The sequence below is a fragment of the Dasypus novemcinctus genome, chromosome X (genome assembly GCF_030445035.2).
Source record: "Dasypus novemcinctus isolate mDasNov1 chromosome X, mDasNov1.1.hap2, whole genome shotgun sequence".
Classification (NCBI taxonomy): domain Eukaryota; kingdom Metazoa; phylum Chordata; class Mammalia; order Cingulata; family Dasypodidae; genus Dasypus; species Dasypus novemcinctus.
The window spans coordinates 120,141,950-120,158,237 of record NC_080704.1 but is presented as its reverse complement, the minus strand read 5'-3'; the positions used below and the strand labels follow the sequence as shown (position 1 = coordinate 120,158,237).

General features: G+C 39.6%; 1 non-coding gene across 1 annotated transcript; it reads right to left on the bottom strand.

Annotated features, from left to right (window-relative positions):
* Positions 1-14,222: 14,222 nt before the first annotated feature.
* LOC111760406 (U6 spliceosomal RNA) lies at positions 14,223-14,329 on the bottom strand. Its single transcript, XR_002794103.1, has one exon. It is a non-coding gene; the product is annotated as a U6 spliceosomal RNA (small nuclear RNA).
* Positions 14,330-16,288: the final 1,959 nt, after the last annotated feature.

Here is a 16,288-nt window from a genome sequence, read left to right as displayed (position 1 = left end):
TACCAGTAAGTCTATTTTGGCCATAGTTCATTTGCCAAACGTGAGGATTCTGGGATGGCGAAGCCCACTCCACCTCTAATTGAGAAGGGTCTTCCATCCCATGGGAAAGACGGATGGGACTCTCTTGCTTGCAAGTTAGATTTTCTTGATTTCTTGGGATGGTCATTGTCCATCATCATCTCCTTTTTAGTTGTCTTGAGTGAGTCCAATGAACTAGAGAGTAGGTGTTGCAATTCTTTTGAGATTCAGGTCCCAGCTGGCACATGGACAGGCCAAAGATTTTAGTCCCTTGGATATATACCTACAAACTCTAGTACTAATTATATGTTCCAATAGAAAGGACAGTAGAACCATGTGTAGGGAAACCAAAACTGAGTCCAACTCTGTCATCCTCAGGAGCATAAATTCCAAAGTAGGGCCTACTGGCAAGGCATCTATCAACCCTTGTTCTTTTTTTTTTTTTCAGTTTTTTTTTTTCCAACCAAAATTCTGTTTTTTTTTCTTTTTTTCTTTTTATTTTGTTATTATTCATTTTTTTAAAAAATATTACATTCAAAAAATATGAAGTCCCATTCAACCTCACCGCCCCCACCCCCCACTCCCCCCACAGCAACACTCTCTCCCATCATCATTACACATCCATTGCATTTGGTAAGTACATCTCTGGGCATCGCTGCACCTCATAGTTAATGGTCCACATCATAGCCCACACTCTCCCATGTTCCATCCAGTGGGCCCTGGGGGGATCTACAATGTCCCGTAATTGTCCGTGAAGCACCACCCAGGACAACTCCACGTCCCGAAAACGCCTCCACATCTCATCTCTTCCTCCCATTCCCTGCACCCAGCAGCCACCATGGCCACCCTTCCCACACCAATGTCACATTTTCTCTGTGGACATTGGATGGGTTGTGTCCATTGCACATCTATGTCAAGAGGGTCAACCCTTGTTCTAATAGTAGGTTCAAATAAAAGAGACAGAAGAGCCACGTGTAGGAAAATATGTCTAATACTGATATATTGGAGTGATAGGTTACCATATATTTGAAAGGTTTGGCCCACTGATGGGGTGCCAATTTCCTGGGTTGGTCTTCCCTGCCTATAATGTATAGATTTCTCTAGAACCCTCAGGAACCCTTCTGCTTTAGGCACTGTTTACTGTAGTAATCAGTGAGATCCTTCTGAAATGTATATAAGCATAACCACTGGAATAACCTCCAACCTCATTTAGAAATCTCTTAGCCATAAAAACTCATTTGTATTTACCATTTCCTCCTTTTGGTCAAGGTCTTTTTCCAGATGTATTAATAGTTGGTGCTTGATAATAATTCTTTGGTGCCAGGTAAGCTCATACCCAGGAGTCATGTTCCATGCTGGAGGAAAGGTATGGAGTTTATATGGTGAGTTTGGCTTAGAGAGAGGACACATTTGAATAACAAGGAGATTTTCAGGAAGTAACTCATAAGCAATATATATTACTAGGCTGTTTCAATTTCACATGAAAAAGATTCGTAAGTACACGCATGTATATCAAGGGCCTGGTGTATTGTTCTGACCTTTATTGCTAGGCACTACCTTTGTATTCTAGAGATTCTTGCCATTCTATTAGAGAATGTTGCAAGTCTCTCCATGAGGGGAATTCGGTATTCCATCAGCTATTGTGTGGGACTCCACCCACTGAGACATCACACTATGACCACATGAACATATCTGTATTCCTAGAAGCATACCTCAGGGACACTCCTTCCCACTCCTTGCATCACTGACATCCTGCACCAGTAATTCTCCCCTGCTGCAGTTGCAACCCTTCTGCAATCTTATGCCTCTCCAAAAACAAAGCCAAAAAAAGTAAAATAAAATAAAATAAATAATTTTTTAAAATTTGCATTGTGCTTTTCATCACTATAAGATCTGTTTTCTTTTATGTGTATTGACATTTCTTCTGTATGTTCCCCCAGTGTCTTATTTTTTCTTTTTCACTTTATTTTTCAAGAAGCTTTAGGTTAGAGAAAAATCACATAGAAAATATAGGGGATTCCCATATAATCCACCTCTTGCCCCATCCTCCCCTACCAAAACATCCTACATGAATATGGTATATTTGTTACAATTGATGAACAAATATCAAAACATTGATACTAACAATGGTCAGTGGTGTACATAACGTTTTACATTTTACACCGTATACTTTTACAGGTTTTGACAAAATGTGTAATGGCCTGAATCCGTCATTGCAAGATGATGCAGAACATTTCCAATGTCCCAAAAATTCCCTAGTTCCACTCATTCTTCCCTCCCCATCCCCACAGTACCAATGGCATCCACTAATTTTCAATTTTTTAAGAATAAGTTTCATAGTTACATGGATTAATATTAGGGCTTGGCATATTGGTCTGTTTTCTTTTATTAAGTACTGAATATATACTTGAGATATTCTTGATCCTCTATGTGAGAACATAGCAGACCTCCCTAGGTGGGAGTTTAAAATTTTCTTGTTTATTGTGTGCGTCTCCACACACTGAGATGACACCCTATGACATGAAGAACACATTCACATTCCACAGACGCATGTCCCAGGAGCACCTTTTCCCACATATCCCCTACCACTGATGTCCTGTACCGGTGACCCTCCCCTGCCATATTTGCCAAAAGAACATTCCTACCATTGTAGTTTCAACCACAGACCTACAAATCGCCGGAGTTCACCTGATCCTTCCACTAGCCCTCTTTCCAGTTCCATGGACAGTCCAATGAAAAACCCACCTCCCTACTCACCCTCACATTCCTGCACAGCTGACAACATTCACATCCCTGCCCTACCATGACCCCCATCTACTGACACACATCCCTTTCCACCTTATTGTAGGTTTTGCCCATATTGAGCATCTGATAACCACACCCTACTCCCTTTCTGCTTCCTGATAACCTATCTTCCAGACTCTAGCTGTGAGTCTGCTAAATTTGCTTAGGTCATATCAGTGAGGTCATGTAATATTTGTCCTCAGTGACTGGCTGACTTCACTCAGCATAAGGTCTTCAATAGTCATTCATGTTGTCCTATGTGTCAATACTTCATTCCTTTTTACAGCTGAGTAATATTCTATTGTATGTATATATGACAGTTTTCTTATCCATTTGCTTATCATCTGTTGATGAACACTTGGGTTGCATCCAACATTTGGCAATACTGAATAATTTTGCTATGAACATTGGTGTGCATATATCTTTGTGTCCCTGCTTTCAATTCTTCTGGGCATTTACTCAGCCTTGGGATTCCTGGATCATATGGCAGTTCTATATTTAGCTTCCTGAGGAACCACCAAATAGTTTGGTATTGTTTATGAATTCCAAAAATAGACAGTAGATTGTGTTTGTAAATTGGTCTTTTCCTTTGGGCTTATTAGATTGTGTTAGACTCAGAGGTTTCACTCTTACTTTATTAAATCAAGATTAGGCCTTTTATTTGACATCATTAGGGCGAGTTGGTTTGAGACCCCACCTACAACTCTTCTACAGCTGTGGGCTATATAAACAGATGCTCAGTCAAAGACAGAAAAGAAAATACCTGGAGAAGGAGAACACAGAGAGTTGAGTTTTGATGCTGGAACCATGAGAAGAGAGACAAGCCATTTACCTGATAGTTTATGGCTGGCCTTGTGGAGAGAGCAGCAGTTGAGCCTGGAAAGAGATGAGCCCTGTGAAGAGAAATGAGCCTTATGCAAACCTGCAGCTGAAATCTGAAGAAACTAAGACCATGGAAACTTAAGAGGCAACAGATGAGAAATGAGTGAGAAAGTACCTTTCATTGTACCTTGAGTTGGATGCGTTAGGGTCTGGTAACTGTAAGCTTCTATCCAAATAAATACCTCTCATGAAGTCCAACAGAATTCTGGACTTTTCATCAGCACCCATTCAGCTGACTAAGACACCATCCTCCACAATGGCTGCATCATCCTATATTCCCACCATCAGTGCATTAGGGTTCCCTTTCCTCCATATCCTCTCCAATAATTGTAGTTCTCTGTTTATTACATAGTTATCAGGCAATAGTTGTAAGATATCTTATTATAGTTTTGATTTATATTTCTCTAATAGCTAGTGATATTGAGCATCTTTTTATGTGATTTTTAGCCATTTTTATTTCTTCTTTGGAGAAGTGTTTGTTCAAATCTCTTGTCCATTTTTTAAATGGGATGTCTTCTTATTTTTGAGATGTAGGAATTTTTTATATATACTGGATATTAGGTCCTTAACACATAAGTGGTTCCCAAATATTTGCTCCCATTGAGTAGGCTGCCTTTTATCTTTCTTGACAAACTCCTTTGAAGTACAAAAGTTCTTAATTTCGAGGAGGTCCCATTTATCTATTTCTTCTTTTGTTTCTTGTGCTTTGGGTATAAAGTTTATGAAACCATTTCCTAATGCAAGTTCCTATAGATGCTTCCCTACATTATCTTCTGGGGGTTTTATGGTCATGACTTTTATAATTAGGTCTTTGATCATCTTTTTCCTTTTTGTGTGTGTTATCTACATTTCTATGAATTTTTTAATTTTTATTTTTAAAGACACTTTAGATTACATAAATGTTATGTAAAATACAGGGGATTCATATATACCTCCCCCCCCCCCAATTTTCCAAATTTAAAACATTCTTCATTAGGGTACTACATTTGTTCCAATTGATGAAAACATGTTGTAGCATTGCTACTACCCGTGGACTATAGTTTACATTATAGTTACAATCCGTCCCACACAATTTTGCTGGTAATGACATAATATATAATGGCCTGTATCGATCATTGCAATATCATACAGGACAATTCCAATATCCCAAAAATGCCCTCATATTACACCTATTCTTCCTTCTCCCTCCCCTAAGAACCTCTGGTGGCCACTGCCTTTATAGCAATGATAAAGTTCTTGTATTTCCCAGAATAATAATAAATTTATAGTAGAATAATAAGTCTACTTTTGTTCACTGTTCATTCCCCAATATTGAGGATTTTGGGATGAAGTTACCCATTCTGTTTATAATTGAGAAGGGGATTAGATCCCATGGAGGAGATGAATGAAACTATCTTGCTTGCAGTTGTGGACACTCTCTGTTACTTGGGATGGGCACTGTCTAGCATCATCTCCTTGTTAGTTGCCCTGGGTGAATCCAGTGAAATGGAGTGTAGGTGTTACAACTCTGCTGAGATTCATGGCTCAACTGGCACATGGATGGACCAAAAATTTAAGTCTCTGGGGCATATACATAACAAGTATAGTGCTAATTATAGGTTTAAATAAAAAGGGCAAAAGAGACATGTGTAGGGAAAATATAAATGAGGTTATGTTACACTGGGAAGCATAAATTCCAAACTATGGCCCACTGACAGGTGCCAAATTCTTGAGATGCATGCCTTGCTTATAGTGTCTGTATGTCTCTGAAGCCCTCAGGGTCCCTGATATTTGAGGCACTGTTTACTGTAGCAGTCAATGAGATCCTGCTGAGACAGGTATACATAACCTCTGGAATGACCTTCACACTTACTCTGAAATCTCTTAGCCATAAAAACTTATTTGTATTTACTGTTTCCCTCTTTTGGTCAAGGTCTTTTCCATATGCATTGTTAGTTGATGGTTTGTAATAATACCTTGGTGCCAGAGAGGTTCATGCCTGGGAGTCATGTCCCACATGGAGGGAAAGTTTGTGAATTTATTTGCTAAGTTTGGCTTAGAGAGAAGCCACATTTTTGCAACAATGAGACTTTCAGTTGGTAAATGTTAGACAATATATAATACTAGACTATGTTTCAATTTCACAAGAAAAGTTTCATAAATACAATCATCAATATCAAGGGCCTGGTGTAATGATCTGTCTTCCTTCACTAGGTGCTGCACTTGTACTTGGGAATTCTTGCTCTCCTATTAGAGAATATAGCAGAAATCCCGAGGGTGGGAATTCAGTATTCTTCTGGTTATTATGTAGGTCTCCAGCCACTGACACAATGCCTTATGAACATGTATTCATATGCATTAGAAGCATGCCCCAGGTAAACCCCTCCCCATGAATCCCCCCATTACCAACACCCCACAACCGTGATCCTGCCCTGTCACTGTTGTTACCCTACTCTCTAAAACCTCTCTAAAAATAAAACCAATAAAATAACCAAATAAAATTAAGAAAATGAAGTAATAATTTTTAAAATAAGAAATAAAATACAAAAAACTTTAAAAATTACTAAAAAAATTTGTCTTTCATCACTATAAGATATGTTTTCCTGTATGGATGGTGACATTTTCTTCCATACATTCCCACAGTAACTTTTTAAAAATTTTTATCTCTAAGAACTTTTAGGTTACAGAAAAGTCACATAGAGAATATAGGGGATTTTCATATATCCAACGCCTTCCCCCTTGTCCAATCACCCCTATTAATATATTACATGTGGATGGTACACTTGTTACAATTCATGTACAAATATGAAGCATTGCTCTTTTTTTTAATTGTATTCATTTTGTAAAAATATTACATTCAAAAAATATGAGGTCCCATTCAACCCCACCACCCCCACCCCACCACTCCCCCCACAGCAACACTCACTCCCATCATCATGACTCATCCAATGCATTTGGTAAGTACATCTCTGGGCATCTCTGCACCTCATGGTCAATGGTCCACATCATAGCCCATACTCTCCCACGTTCCATCCAGTGGGCCCTGGGAGGGTTTACAATGTCTGGTGATTGCCCCTGAAGCACCATCCAGGGCAACTCCAAGTCCCAAAAATGCCTCCACATCTCATCTCTTCCTCCCAGTCCCCATACCCATCAGCCACCATGGCCTCTTTTCCCACACCAATGCCACCTTTTCTCTGTGGACCTTGGATTGGTTGCGTCCATTGCACCTCTATGTCAAGAGGAGGCTCAGATTCCACATGGATACTGGATGCAATCCTCCTACTTTCAGTTGTAGGCACTCTAGGCTCCATGGTGTGGTGGTTGTCCTTCTTCAACTCCATCTTAGCTGAGTGGGGTGAGTCCAATAAATCAGAGTGTAGGAGCTGAAGTCTGTTGAGGCTCAGGGCCTGGCTATCATATTGTCAGTCCAGAGATTCAAATCCCCTAAATAGATCTTAAACCCCAATACCAACTACAATTCCAGTAAAGTAGCATGAAAGTCTTGTGAAAAGAGATCCCATCTGAGGCCAGTTCCATCACGCAGAAACAACAGCTCCAAAGAAGGGCCATCTGACATGGCAGTGAAACCCATCTGCCATGACCCATAGAACCCATGGGTCTCTTTAGCCCTAAAATGAACCAATACCTGGGGTTGTATCTACTTTATCTGTCTCTTAGACTGTGCTCAGTTGTGCATAAGGGCAATCCTTCTGACAACCTCCAGACTCTTTTTTAGAGACTCGTAGCCATATAAACTCATTTCTCCTTTCCATTTCCCCCTTACATTAGGTCAAACAGCATTTAACGTCATGTTATTATATGTAGACAGGGATATTCTGCTGATCCACATTGAACCTTTAATTCAAGGTCATTTTTCTAGTTGCATCATCAGTTGGTACTTGGTAGTGATCCCTCGGTGCCAGGGAGGCTCATCCCCGGGTGTCATGTCCCACACTGGGGGGAAGGCATTGCATTTACATGCTGAGTTTGGCTTCGAGACTGGCCACATTTGAGTAACATGAAGGCTGTCAGGAGGAAATTCCTAGGCACAGTGCTGCTGTAGGCCTTGTTCTTATTTCAGGCATACAGGCTCACAAGCATAGTCATTAGTATCATGGTCTCACTATTGGACCCTCTTTCCTTCCTGGTCCTTACCATTGCACCTAGGGGACTGCCGCTGCTCCCCTAGGGACCACGACAGAGCACCCCCAGCCAGGAACCCAGTACCCCCCCCAGCTGTAGTTTTTAATTGTTGCCACTATGAGTATATCCAAACATTACCATGCACCCTGGACATATGCCCTGTAAAGCTCCCTGTCAGCCATATATCACCTGTCAATAGTATCCTATACCAGTATTCCTCTGCTGCCATTGTTGAACCACTCTGTGATCCAAAACTTCCTGAAAAGTGAAGCCCAATATAATGTCAGGATCCCTTACTAGTAAAATGGAATATAGCGATGAGTTTAAAGGTTAGATATAGAATACGTGTTGATTTGGAAAAATTCTACATCCTATCTTTTTCTTTTCTTTTTTCCTAATTATTGAACTTCTCTTCACAAGAGCCCTAGACCACAGTATAACCATGGTCAGTGATTTACATTTTGGTTTCCATTTTGGACTGCACACTTTCATAAGATTTGATGAAATTTAAAATAATCTGTACCTATTATTGCAAGATCATGTAGAACAATTTTAATGTTCAAAAATGCCCTAAAATGCTCTATGTTCCATCTATTCTATTCTTCCCTCCCCTTCCCCTTGGAACATATGGTAACCACTAAATTTCAATTTCTGAATAATAAGATTCATAGAACTTGAAATAATATTGAGGTCTTGACACACTGGTCCTTTTTCTTTTATTAGCCCCTGCCTGTGCTCTCAAAGGATCCTTGTCCCTCTATTTGAGAACATAGAAGGACTCCCCAGGATGGGAGTTTAATATTTTCTTGTTTATTCTGTGTGTCTCCACTTACTGATGTAATACACGATGACAAGATGAACACTTACATTGTCCATAGAAGTCAGCCCCAGGTGTGCCCTGTCCCGTGTACCATCCCGCTTTACACAACATACACCAGTGAACCTCCCAGGCCATGTTTTCCAAAAGAACATTCTGAAAATTTTAATTTTAACCATCTACTTGCAAACCCCCAGAGTTCACCTGCTCCTTCCACCGACCCTCCCCCTACTTCCATGGATACCTATGAAACCCCACCACCCTTCCCCCTCACAGAGCAGAAACACCCAACCCAATAACATCACAGCACTGTAGACATGTCCATTCACTGCACAACTACACCCTTCCAAATAATCATAGATTTTGTCCATATGGGCATTGACTCACAGCCTTCTCCCTTTCTGTCTCCAGTAAACCAATCTTCCAGAATCTAGCTCTTTGAGTCTGCTCAATTTGTTGGATTCATATCAATGAGGTCTTGTAATTTTTTTTTTAATTTTAGTATTTTTATGTTTTTTTTAAAAGATACTTAGTTTACACAAAATGTTACACAAAAGAAATATAAGGGATTCCATATGCCCCACTCCCCACACTTCTCAACTTTCCCCACATTAACAACTTTTTCATTAGTGTGGTGCATTCATTGCAATTGATGAACACATTTGCAGCATTACCACTAAGCATGGGGATTACAGTTTACATTGTAGTTTACACAATCCCACACTCAATTCTGTATGTTTTGGCAGCATACATAATGGCCTGTATCTGCCATTGCAATGTCATTTAGGATAATTCCAAGTCTTGAAAATGCCCCCATATTACACTTCTTTTTCCCTCTCCCTGCCTTCAGCAACTCCAGTTGCCACTATCTTCACATCAATGATATAATTTATTCCATTACTAGATTCACAAAGTCTATAGTAGAATACTAGTGTGTCTACTTTACTCCATATTTTATTCTCCCATCCTGAGGATTCCGGGATGGTGATGTCCACTCCCACTCTAAGTGAGAGGGAACTTTGATCCCATACAGCAGATGGATGGGACTCTCTGCTGGCAGTTGTAGAATCTCTTGGTTTCTTGGTATGTTGGTTGTCCATCTTCACCTCCTTCTTAGTTGTCCTGGGTGAGTCCAATGAAGTGGAGAGTGGGTTTTGCAACTCCACTGAGGCTCAGGGCCCAGCTGGCACATGGACAACCAAAAATTCAAGTCCCTTCGATGTACACCAACCAACTCCAGCACCAACCATAGGTTCAAATAGAAGGAACAGAAGAGGCATGTGTACAGAAGTCACAACTGAGTCCAACTCTGTCACGCTTGGGAGCACAAACTCCAAAGAAGGACCCACTGGCAAGGCACCAAACTCCAGAGCTATCTGCCATGACCTTAGGATCTGGGTGTCTCCAGAGTCCTCAGGACCCCCACTCCTTGGGATAGCATCTACTTCGGCAGTCTATGATTTCGTGCTGAGATGTTCATAAGTGTAACCTCTGGGATAACCTTCCAACTCACTTTCCCCCCGCTCCACCCACCCTGCTGTTTTTTTGCTGTCTGTGTCCTTCTGCTGTGTGATCTTCTGTATCTATTTCTCTTTTTGTCTTCTCTTCTAATTTTCCTTCTCTAGGATTACCTGGGAATTGATCCTGGTGACTTCTGTTGTGGAGAGAGTTTCCCTGTCACTTATGCCACCTCAGTTCCTTGTTTCTGTTGTGCCTCACCTTGACTCTCCTCTTTGTCTCTCTTTTTTTATTGCATCATCTTGCTGTATGACTCACTTGTGTGGGCACTGGGTCACCACAAAGGCACTGGTCTAGCCATGTAGGCACTGGATCGCCATATAGGCACAATTTTTTTTTTTTACCAGGAGGCCCCAGGGATTGAACCTGGGTCCTTCCATATTTTAGTTGGAAGCCCAATCAATTGAGCCACATTCGCTTTCCACTCCCAACTCACTTTGATGACCCTTAGCCATATAAACTCATTTGTCTTTAACTTTCCCCACTTTTATTCAAGGTGTTTTTCCAGTTGCAGTTCTAGTACATGCTTAGTAGTAATCTCTCTGTGCCAGGGAGCCTCATACCTAGGAGTCATGTCCCATGCTGGGAGGAAAGTCACGCATTTTTATGCTGATTTTGGCTTAGAGAGAGGCCACATTTGAGCCACATGGAGGCTCTCAGAGGGTGACTCTTAGGCACCCCACAGCATGAAGCTAAGTTGCAATTTCAAGAGCAAAGGCTCACAAGCATAATCGTTAATATCAAAGGCCCATCAATGAACCATCCTTCTTCACTAGTCATTGCCCTGCACTTGGGGCATTGTCACTGCTCCATTAGAAAATGTGGCACAACTCTCGAGGATGAGAATTCAATATTCTTTCAGTTATTGTGTGAATCTCCACCCACTGTGACAATGAACATATTTATATACATTATATGTATGCCCAGGTTAGCTTCCTCCCATGTATCCCCCATCACTGACACCCCACACCAATGATCCTCCCTTACCAGAGCTGTAACCCTTCTGTGATCTAAAAGCTCTTCAAAAATGAAGCCAAGAATATCACCAAATACAATTAATAGGAAAATGAAATAATAATGATAGGTTTAAACATAATATATAAAATACATAATAATTTAGAAAAAATAAAATAAAATTTAAAAATTGTGACATTAAAATGTTTTTTAAAAATTGTTTTTGATATTTTGCCTTTCATCACTGTAATATCTGTTGTCCTGTGTGTACAGTGACATTTTCTTCCATTTCTTTGACAGTGTTTTCCTTTTTTTCCCTTTTTGTCTTCAAAGAAGATTTAGGTCACAGTAAAGTCACATACAGAATATAGGCGACTCCCATATACCCAACATCCTCTCCCTTTTCCACCTTTGGTATTAATAACCTTTTAACATGTGGATGGTACAAATATTTAAACATAGCCACTAACCATAGTCAATAGTTTACATTATGGTTTACATTTTAGACCATATAATTTTTAAAAATTTTTATGAAGTTTAACATGGCCTATATCCATCATTGCAGGATCATGCAGAACACTTACATTTCTCCCTAAATAACCCCTCTTCCACTCCTCCATCTATTTGATTCCTCTCTTCCCCTCCCCTCAGGGCCCATGACAACCGCCAGGCTTCACTCATTGAAGGACAAGATTTATAGATATTTACAAAAATGCTGAGGGCCTGACACACTAGTCTTTCTTCCCCTATTAGGAACCACACACACTCTCAAGAGACACCCTCCCTTTTGTCTGAGAACATATTGGGCCTCTCCTCATTATGTGGGACTCCTGCTACTGATACAACACACTATGGAAAAATGATCAGTAGCACCTTTTCTAGAAGACTACCCCAGGTGCGCCCTGTCCCAAATGCGCCCACATCCAACACCCTAAACCAGTAACCATTCCTTGTCTTATTGCCAAAAAAGCTTTCTGAACACTGTAGTTTCAACTGCACACCCAGAAATCCCTAGTGTTCCCCGGCTACCTCCCCCAACTCTCTCCCCGGTTCCATGGAATGTCCAACGCATCCTACCCACCCAACCCCCCTGCCAAGCTTGCACTGCCCAACCCAATAGTATCCTTAAATGTCTTTCATATCCCTTCACTGCACAACTACTCACTACCACCTTACCATAGATTTCACCTGTATGGATGTTGGGTCATAAATTCCTTCTCCTTTTCTATTTCCTATAAACCTACCTTCCAGGTTCTAGATCTCTGAGTAGGCTCGATTTATTTAATTCATATCAGAGAAATCACTTAATATGTGTCCTTCAATTCCTGGTTAGCTTCACTCAAAATAAAGTCCACAAAATTCATCCATTTTATCCCGTGTCTTAGTTTTTATTCCTTTTTATTCCTTTTTAGAGCTGACTAATATCCCATTATGTATAAATACCACATTTTGTTCATCCATTCATGTGTTAATAGGCATTTGGGTTGCTTCCAACTTTTGGCAATAGTGAATAATGCCACCATGAACATTAGTGTGCATATATCTGTTTGTGTTATTGTTTTCAATTCTTCTGGGTATATACCCAGCAGTGGAATTGCTGGGTCATATAGCAGATTTACATTTGCTTTTTTTTGTTTGTATTTTTATTGTATTGTTTTTTAATTACTAGATCACACAAAAAGTTATGTTAAAAAATATATCACACTGCCCACATGCCTCTGCTCCTCCCACATCAACATCCCCATTTATCAGTAAGGCACATTCATTACATTTGGTGAATACACCTTGGATCATTACCACACTGCTTGGAAAATAGTTTACATTGTAGATCACAGTCTCCCCCAGTCCATCCAGTGGGTTATGGCAGGATATACAATATCTTGCATTTGTCCCTGCAATATCATTCAGGACAACTCCAAGTCCCAAAAATGCCCCTTATCACACTTCTTCCTCCCTGTACCTGCCCTCAACAACTCCCGTGGCCACCACCTCCACATCAATGATACAATTTCTTCCATGGCTAGAGTCACAGCAGTTCAATAGTAGAATACCAGGAAGTATATTTCAGTCCATATTATATTCCTCCATCCTGTGGACCATGGGATGGTGATGTCCACTCCACCTCTAAATCAAGAGGTGGCTTAGATCCCACATGGCTGATGGATAAGATTTTCCTGCTTGCAGTTGTAAAAACTCTCAGTTCCATGGTGTGGTGGTTGACCATCCTCACCTCCCTGTCAGCTGACCTGGGTACATCAAGTGAACCAGAAAATAGGTGTTGCAATTCTGCTGAGGCTCAGGGTCCAGCTGGCACATGGACAGTCCAGAGATTCAAGTGTCCTGAACATACACAAACCCCAGTGCCAATCACTGGTTCAGTAAAAGTGATAGAAGAGGCATGTGTAGAGAGGTCACATTTGAGTACTACTCCATCACAGTCAGGAGCACAAATTCCAAAGTAAGGCCCACTGACAAGGCAATGAACTCCAGAGCCATCTTTCATGGCTGTAGAACCTGTGTGTTTCCATAGCCCTCAGGAGCATCAGTACTTGGGGTTGTATCTACTTTGACTGTCTCTGGGATACTGCTGAGACATGTGTAATTGTGACCTCCTGACTCACTTTGAAGTCTCTTTGCCACATAAACTCATTTGTCTTTACCATTTACCCCTTTTATTCAAAGTATTTTCTAGTTGCATCACCAGTTCGTGATGGTAGTAATCCCTTGGCACCAGGGAGGCACATCCCTGGGAGTCATGTCCCATACTGGGGGGGAAGGTAATGCATTTATGTAGTTAGCTTTTGAGGAACCACAGAGCTATCTTTCACAATGGCTGGACCATTCTACATTCCCACCAGCAGTAGATGATGGTTCCCATTCCTCCACATCCTCTCCACAACTGTAGTCATCTGTTTTTTTAATGGTTGCCAGTCTAATGGATGTAAGATGGTAGCTCATTGTAGTTTTGATTTGCATTTCCCTAACAGCTAATGATATTGATCATCTTTTCAAGTGCTTTTTTTTTTCAATTTTTTGATACCCCAATTTATTTTTACATTAATTTTTCTAAATTAATATGTATTCTATATCTAACCTTCAAACCCATCACCACATTCCATTTTAGAAAAATATGGAACGCTTCACGAATTTGCGTGTCATCCTTGCGCAGGGGCCATGCTAATCTTCTCTGTATCGTTCCAATTTTAGTATATGTGCTGCCGAAGCGAGCACTCAAGTGCTTTTTAACCATTTGTATTTTTTCTTTGGATAAGTGTCTGTTCAAATCTCTTGCCCATTATTTTTATCTTTTTCTTTTCATTTAAAAAATTTATTGAAGTATATCACTCATGCATAAGCATACATAAACAATAAGTGTATAATAATAGTTGTGAATTTATAAAACAAGCATACATAGCATCATACATGACTCTTCTAGCTCATCCTACCAATATCTTGTGTTGCTCTTAAACACTTTAAACTAATGATTAAAGAGCATTGTCAGAATATTACTACTAATCGAAGTCTTTTCCCCAACCAACCCCATTGATATTATTATTTTCATATCATTTATATATGAACATACATAAACAATAAGTGTATAGTAAAAGTTGTGGACTTACAAAGCAAGCGTGCATAACTTTATACAGGGGTCTCATTCATCAACCCTCCACCAACTCCTTGCATTATCATGAGAAATTTGTTACAGATTATGGAAGAATATTGTCAAAATCTTACTACTAATTATAGTCCTTATCTTATATTTGGTGTATTTATCCCCCAACCTACCCTATTACAATTTTTAAAAGATATTTTTATGATGGAAGTTGCAAATTTATAAAACAATCATGAGCATGTGCAGAGTTCCCAAACAACATCCATCTTTCAACACACCAGACTGCAGTGGAACATTTGTTACAGATAAAATAATTTCATCTTACTGTTACCATGTCCATAGTGTACTTTGGCACACATTTTCCATACTGCCCCATTATCAACACAGTACATCTTTAGAATAGATGCAAGCATATTACATTATTACTGTGAACCACAGTCCATAAGTCACTCCAGTTGTATTTTCCCCATGCTTCTCCACATTCCCAACACCCTGCAGTAGTGATGTACATTTGCTGTAGCTCACAAAGAACACTCTTGAATCTGTACCATCAATGACAATTCTCACCCACCTCTTGGTTTACTGTGTTATTCAGTTCCTAGATTATTCTCTAGTGTTCTGTCAATTGACATTTACATCCCTAAACTACCATTTTCAGCCACATCCCCATTTATAAACTAAGAGTTTCTCACTATGTGTTACCATTTAGTCTATACATTTCTGCACTTTTGCATTAAATCTAAGTAAAACATATACATACATTGAATATCAGTAGTCTATCTCGGTCCTCCTCTTATCTGCTTCAAGAAACCACTACCTATCACCAGGGCTTGAAGATATTTTCCAACAATTTCTTCTAGAAACTGTATGGTTCTCACTTTTATATTTAGGTTTTTTATCCATTTTGAGTTAATTTTTGATAACGTGTGAAATAGGGGTCCTCTTTCCTTCTTTTGGCTATGGATTATAGAGCTCTTTCGGCACCATTTTCTGAATGGACTGTTCTCCCCAAGCTGTGTGGATTTGACAGGCTAGTCAAAAATCACTTGACCATACATGTAAGGATCTCTTTCTGTACCATCAATTTGGTTCCATTGGTCTATGTGGGTATCTATATGCCAGTACCATGCTATTTTTACCACTATATCTAGGTAATATTATTTAAAGTCTGGAGATGAGAGTTTGCTTTTTCTTCTTAAGATATTTCTGGCTATTCAGGGCCCCTTACCCTTTCAAATAAATTTGATAATTATGTTTTCCATTTTTTAAAAAAATGCTTGTTGAAATTTAATCAAGAATGCATTGAATCTGTGCATCAATTTGAGTAGAATTGACATCTTTATAATATTTAGTTTTCAAATCCATGAGTATGGAATGTTCTTCCAGTTATTTAGGACTTTTTTGATTTCTTTTAATATTGAGTTGCAGTTTTCTGAATACAAGTTCTTTAAATCATTGGTTAAGTTTATTCCTATTTGAGTTTTATCTGTCATATTTTATTTTCCCCATTCTTTTGACACATTTGGTTACTTTTCTTGATATAATCTTCATTTCTAGACTATCTTCCAGGCCTTTTT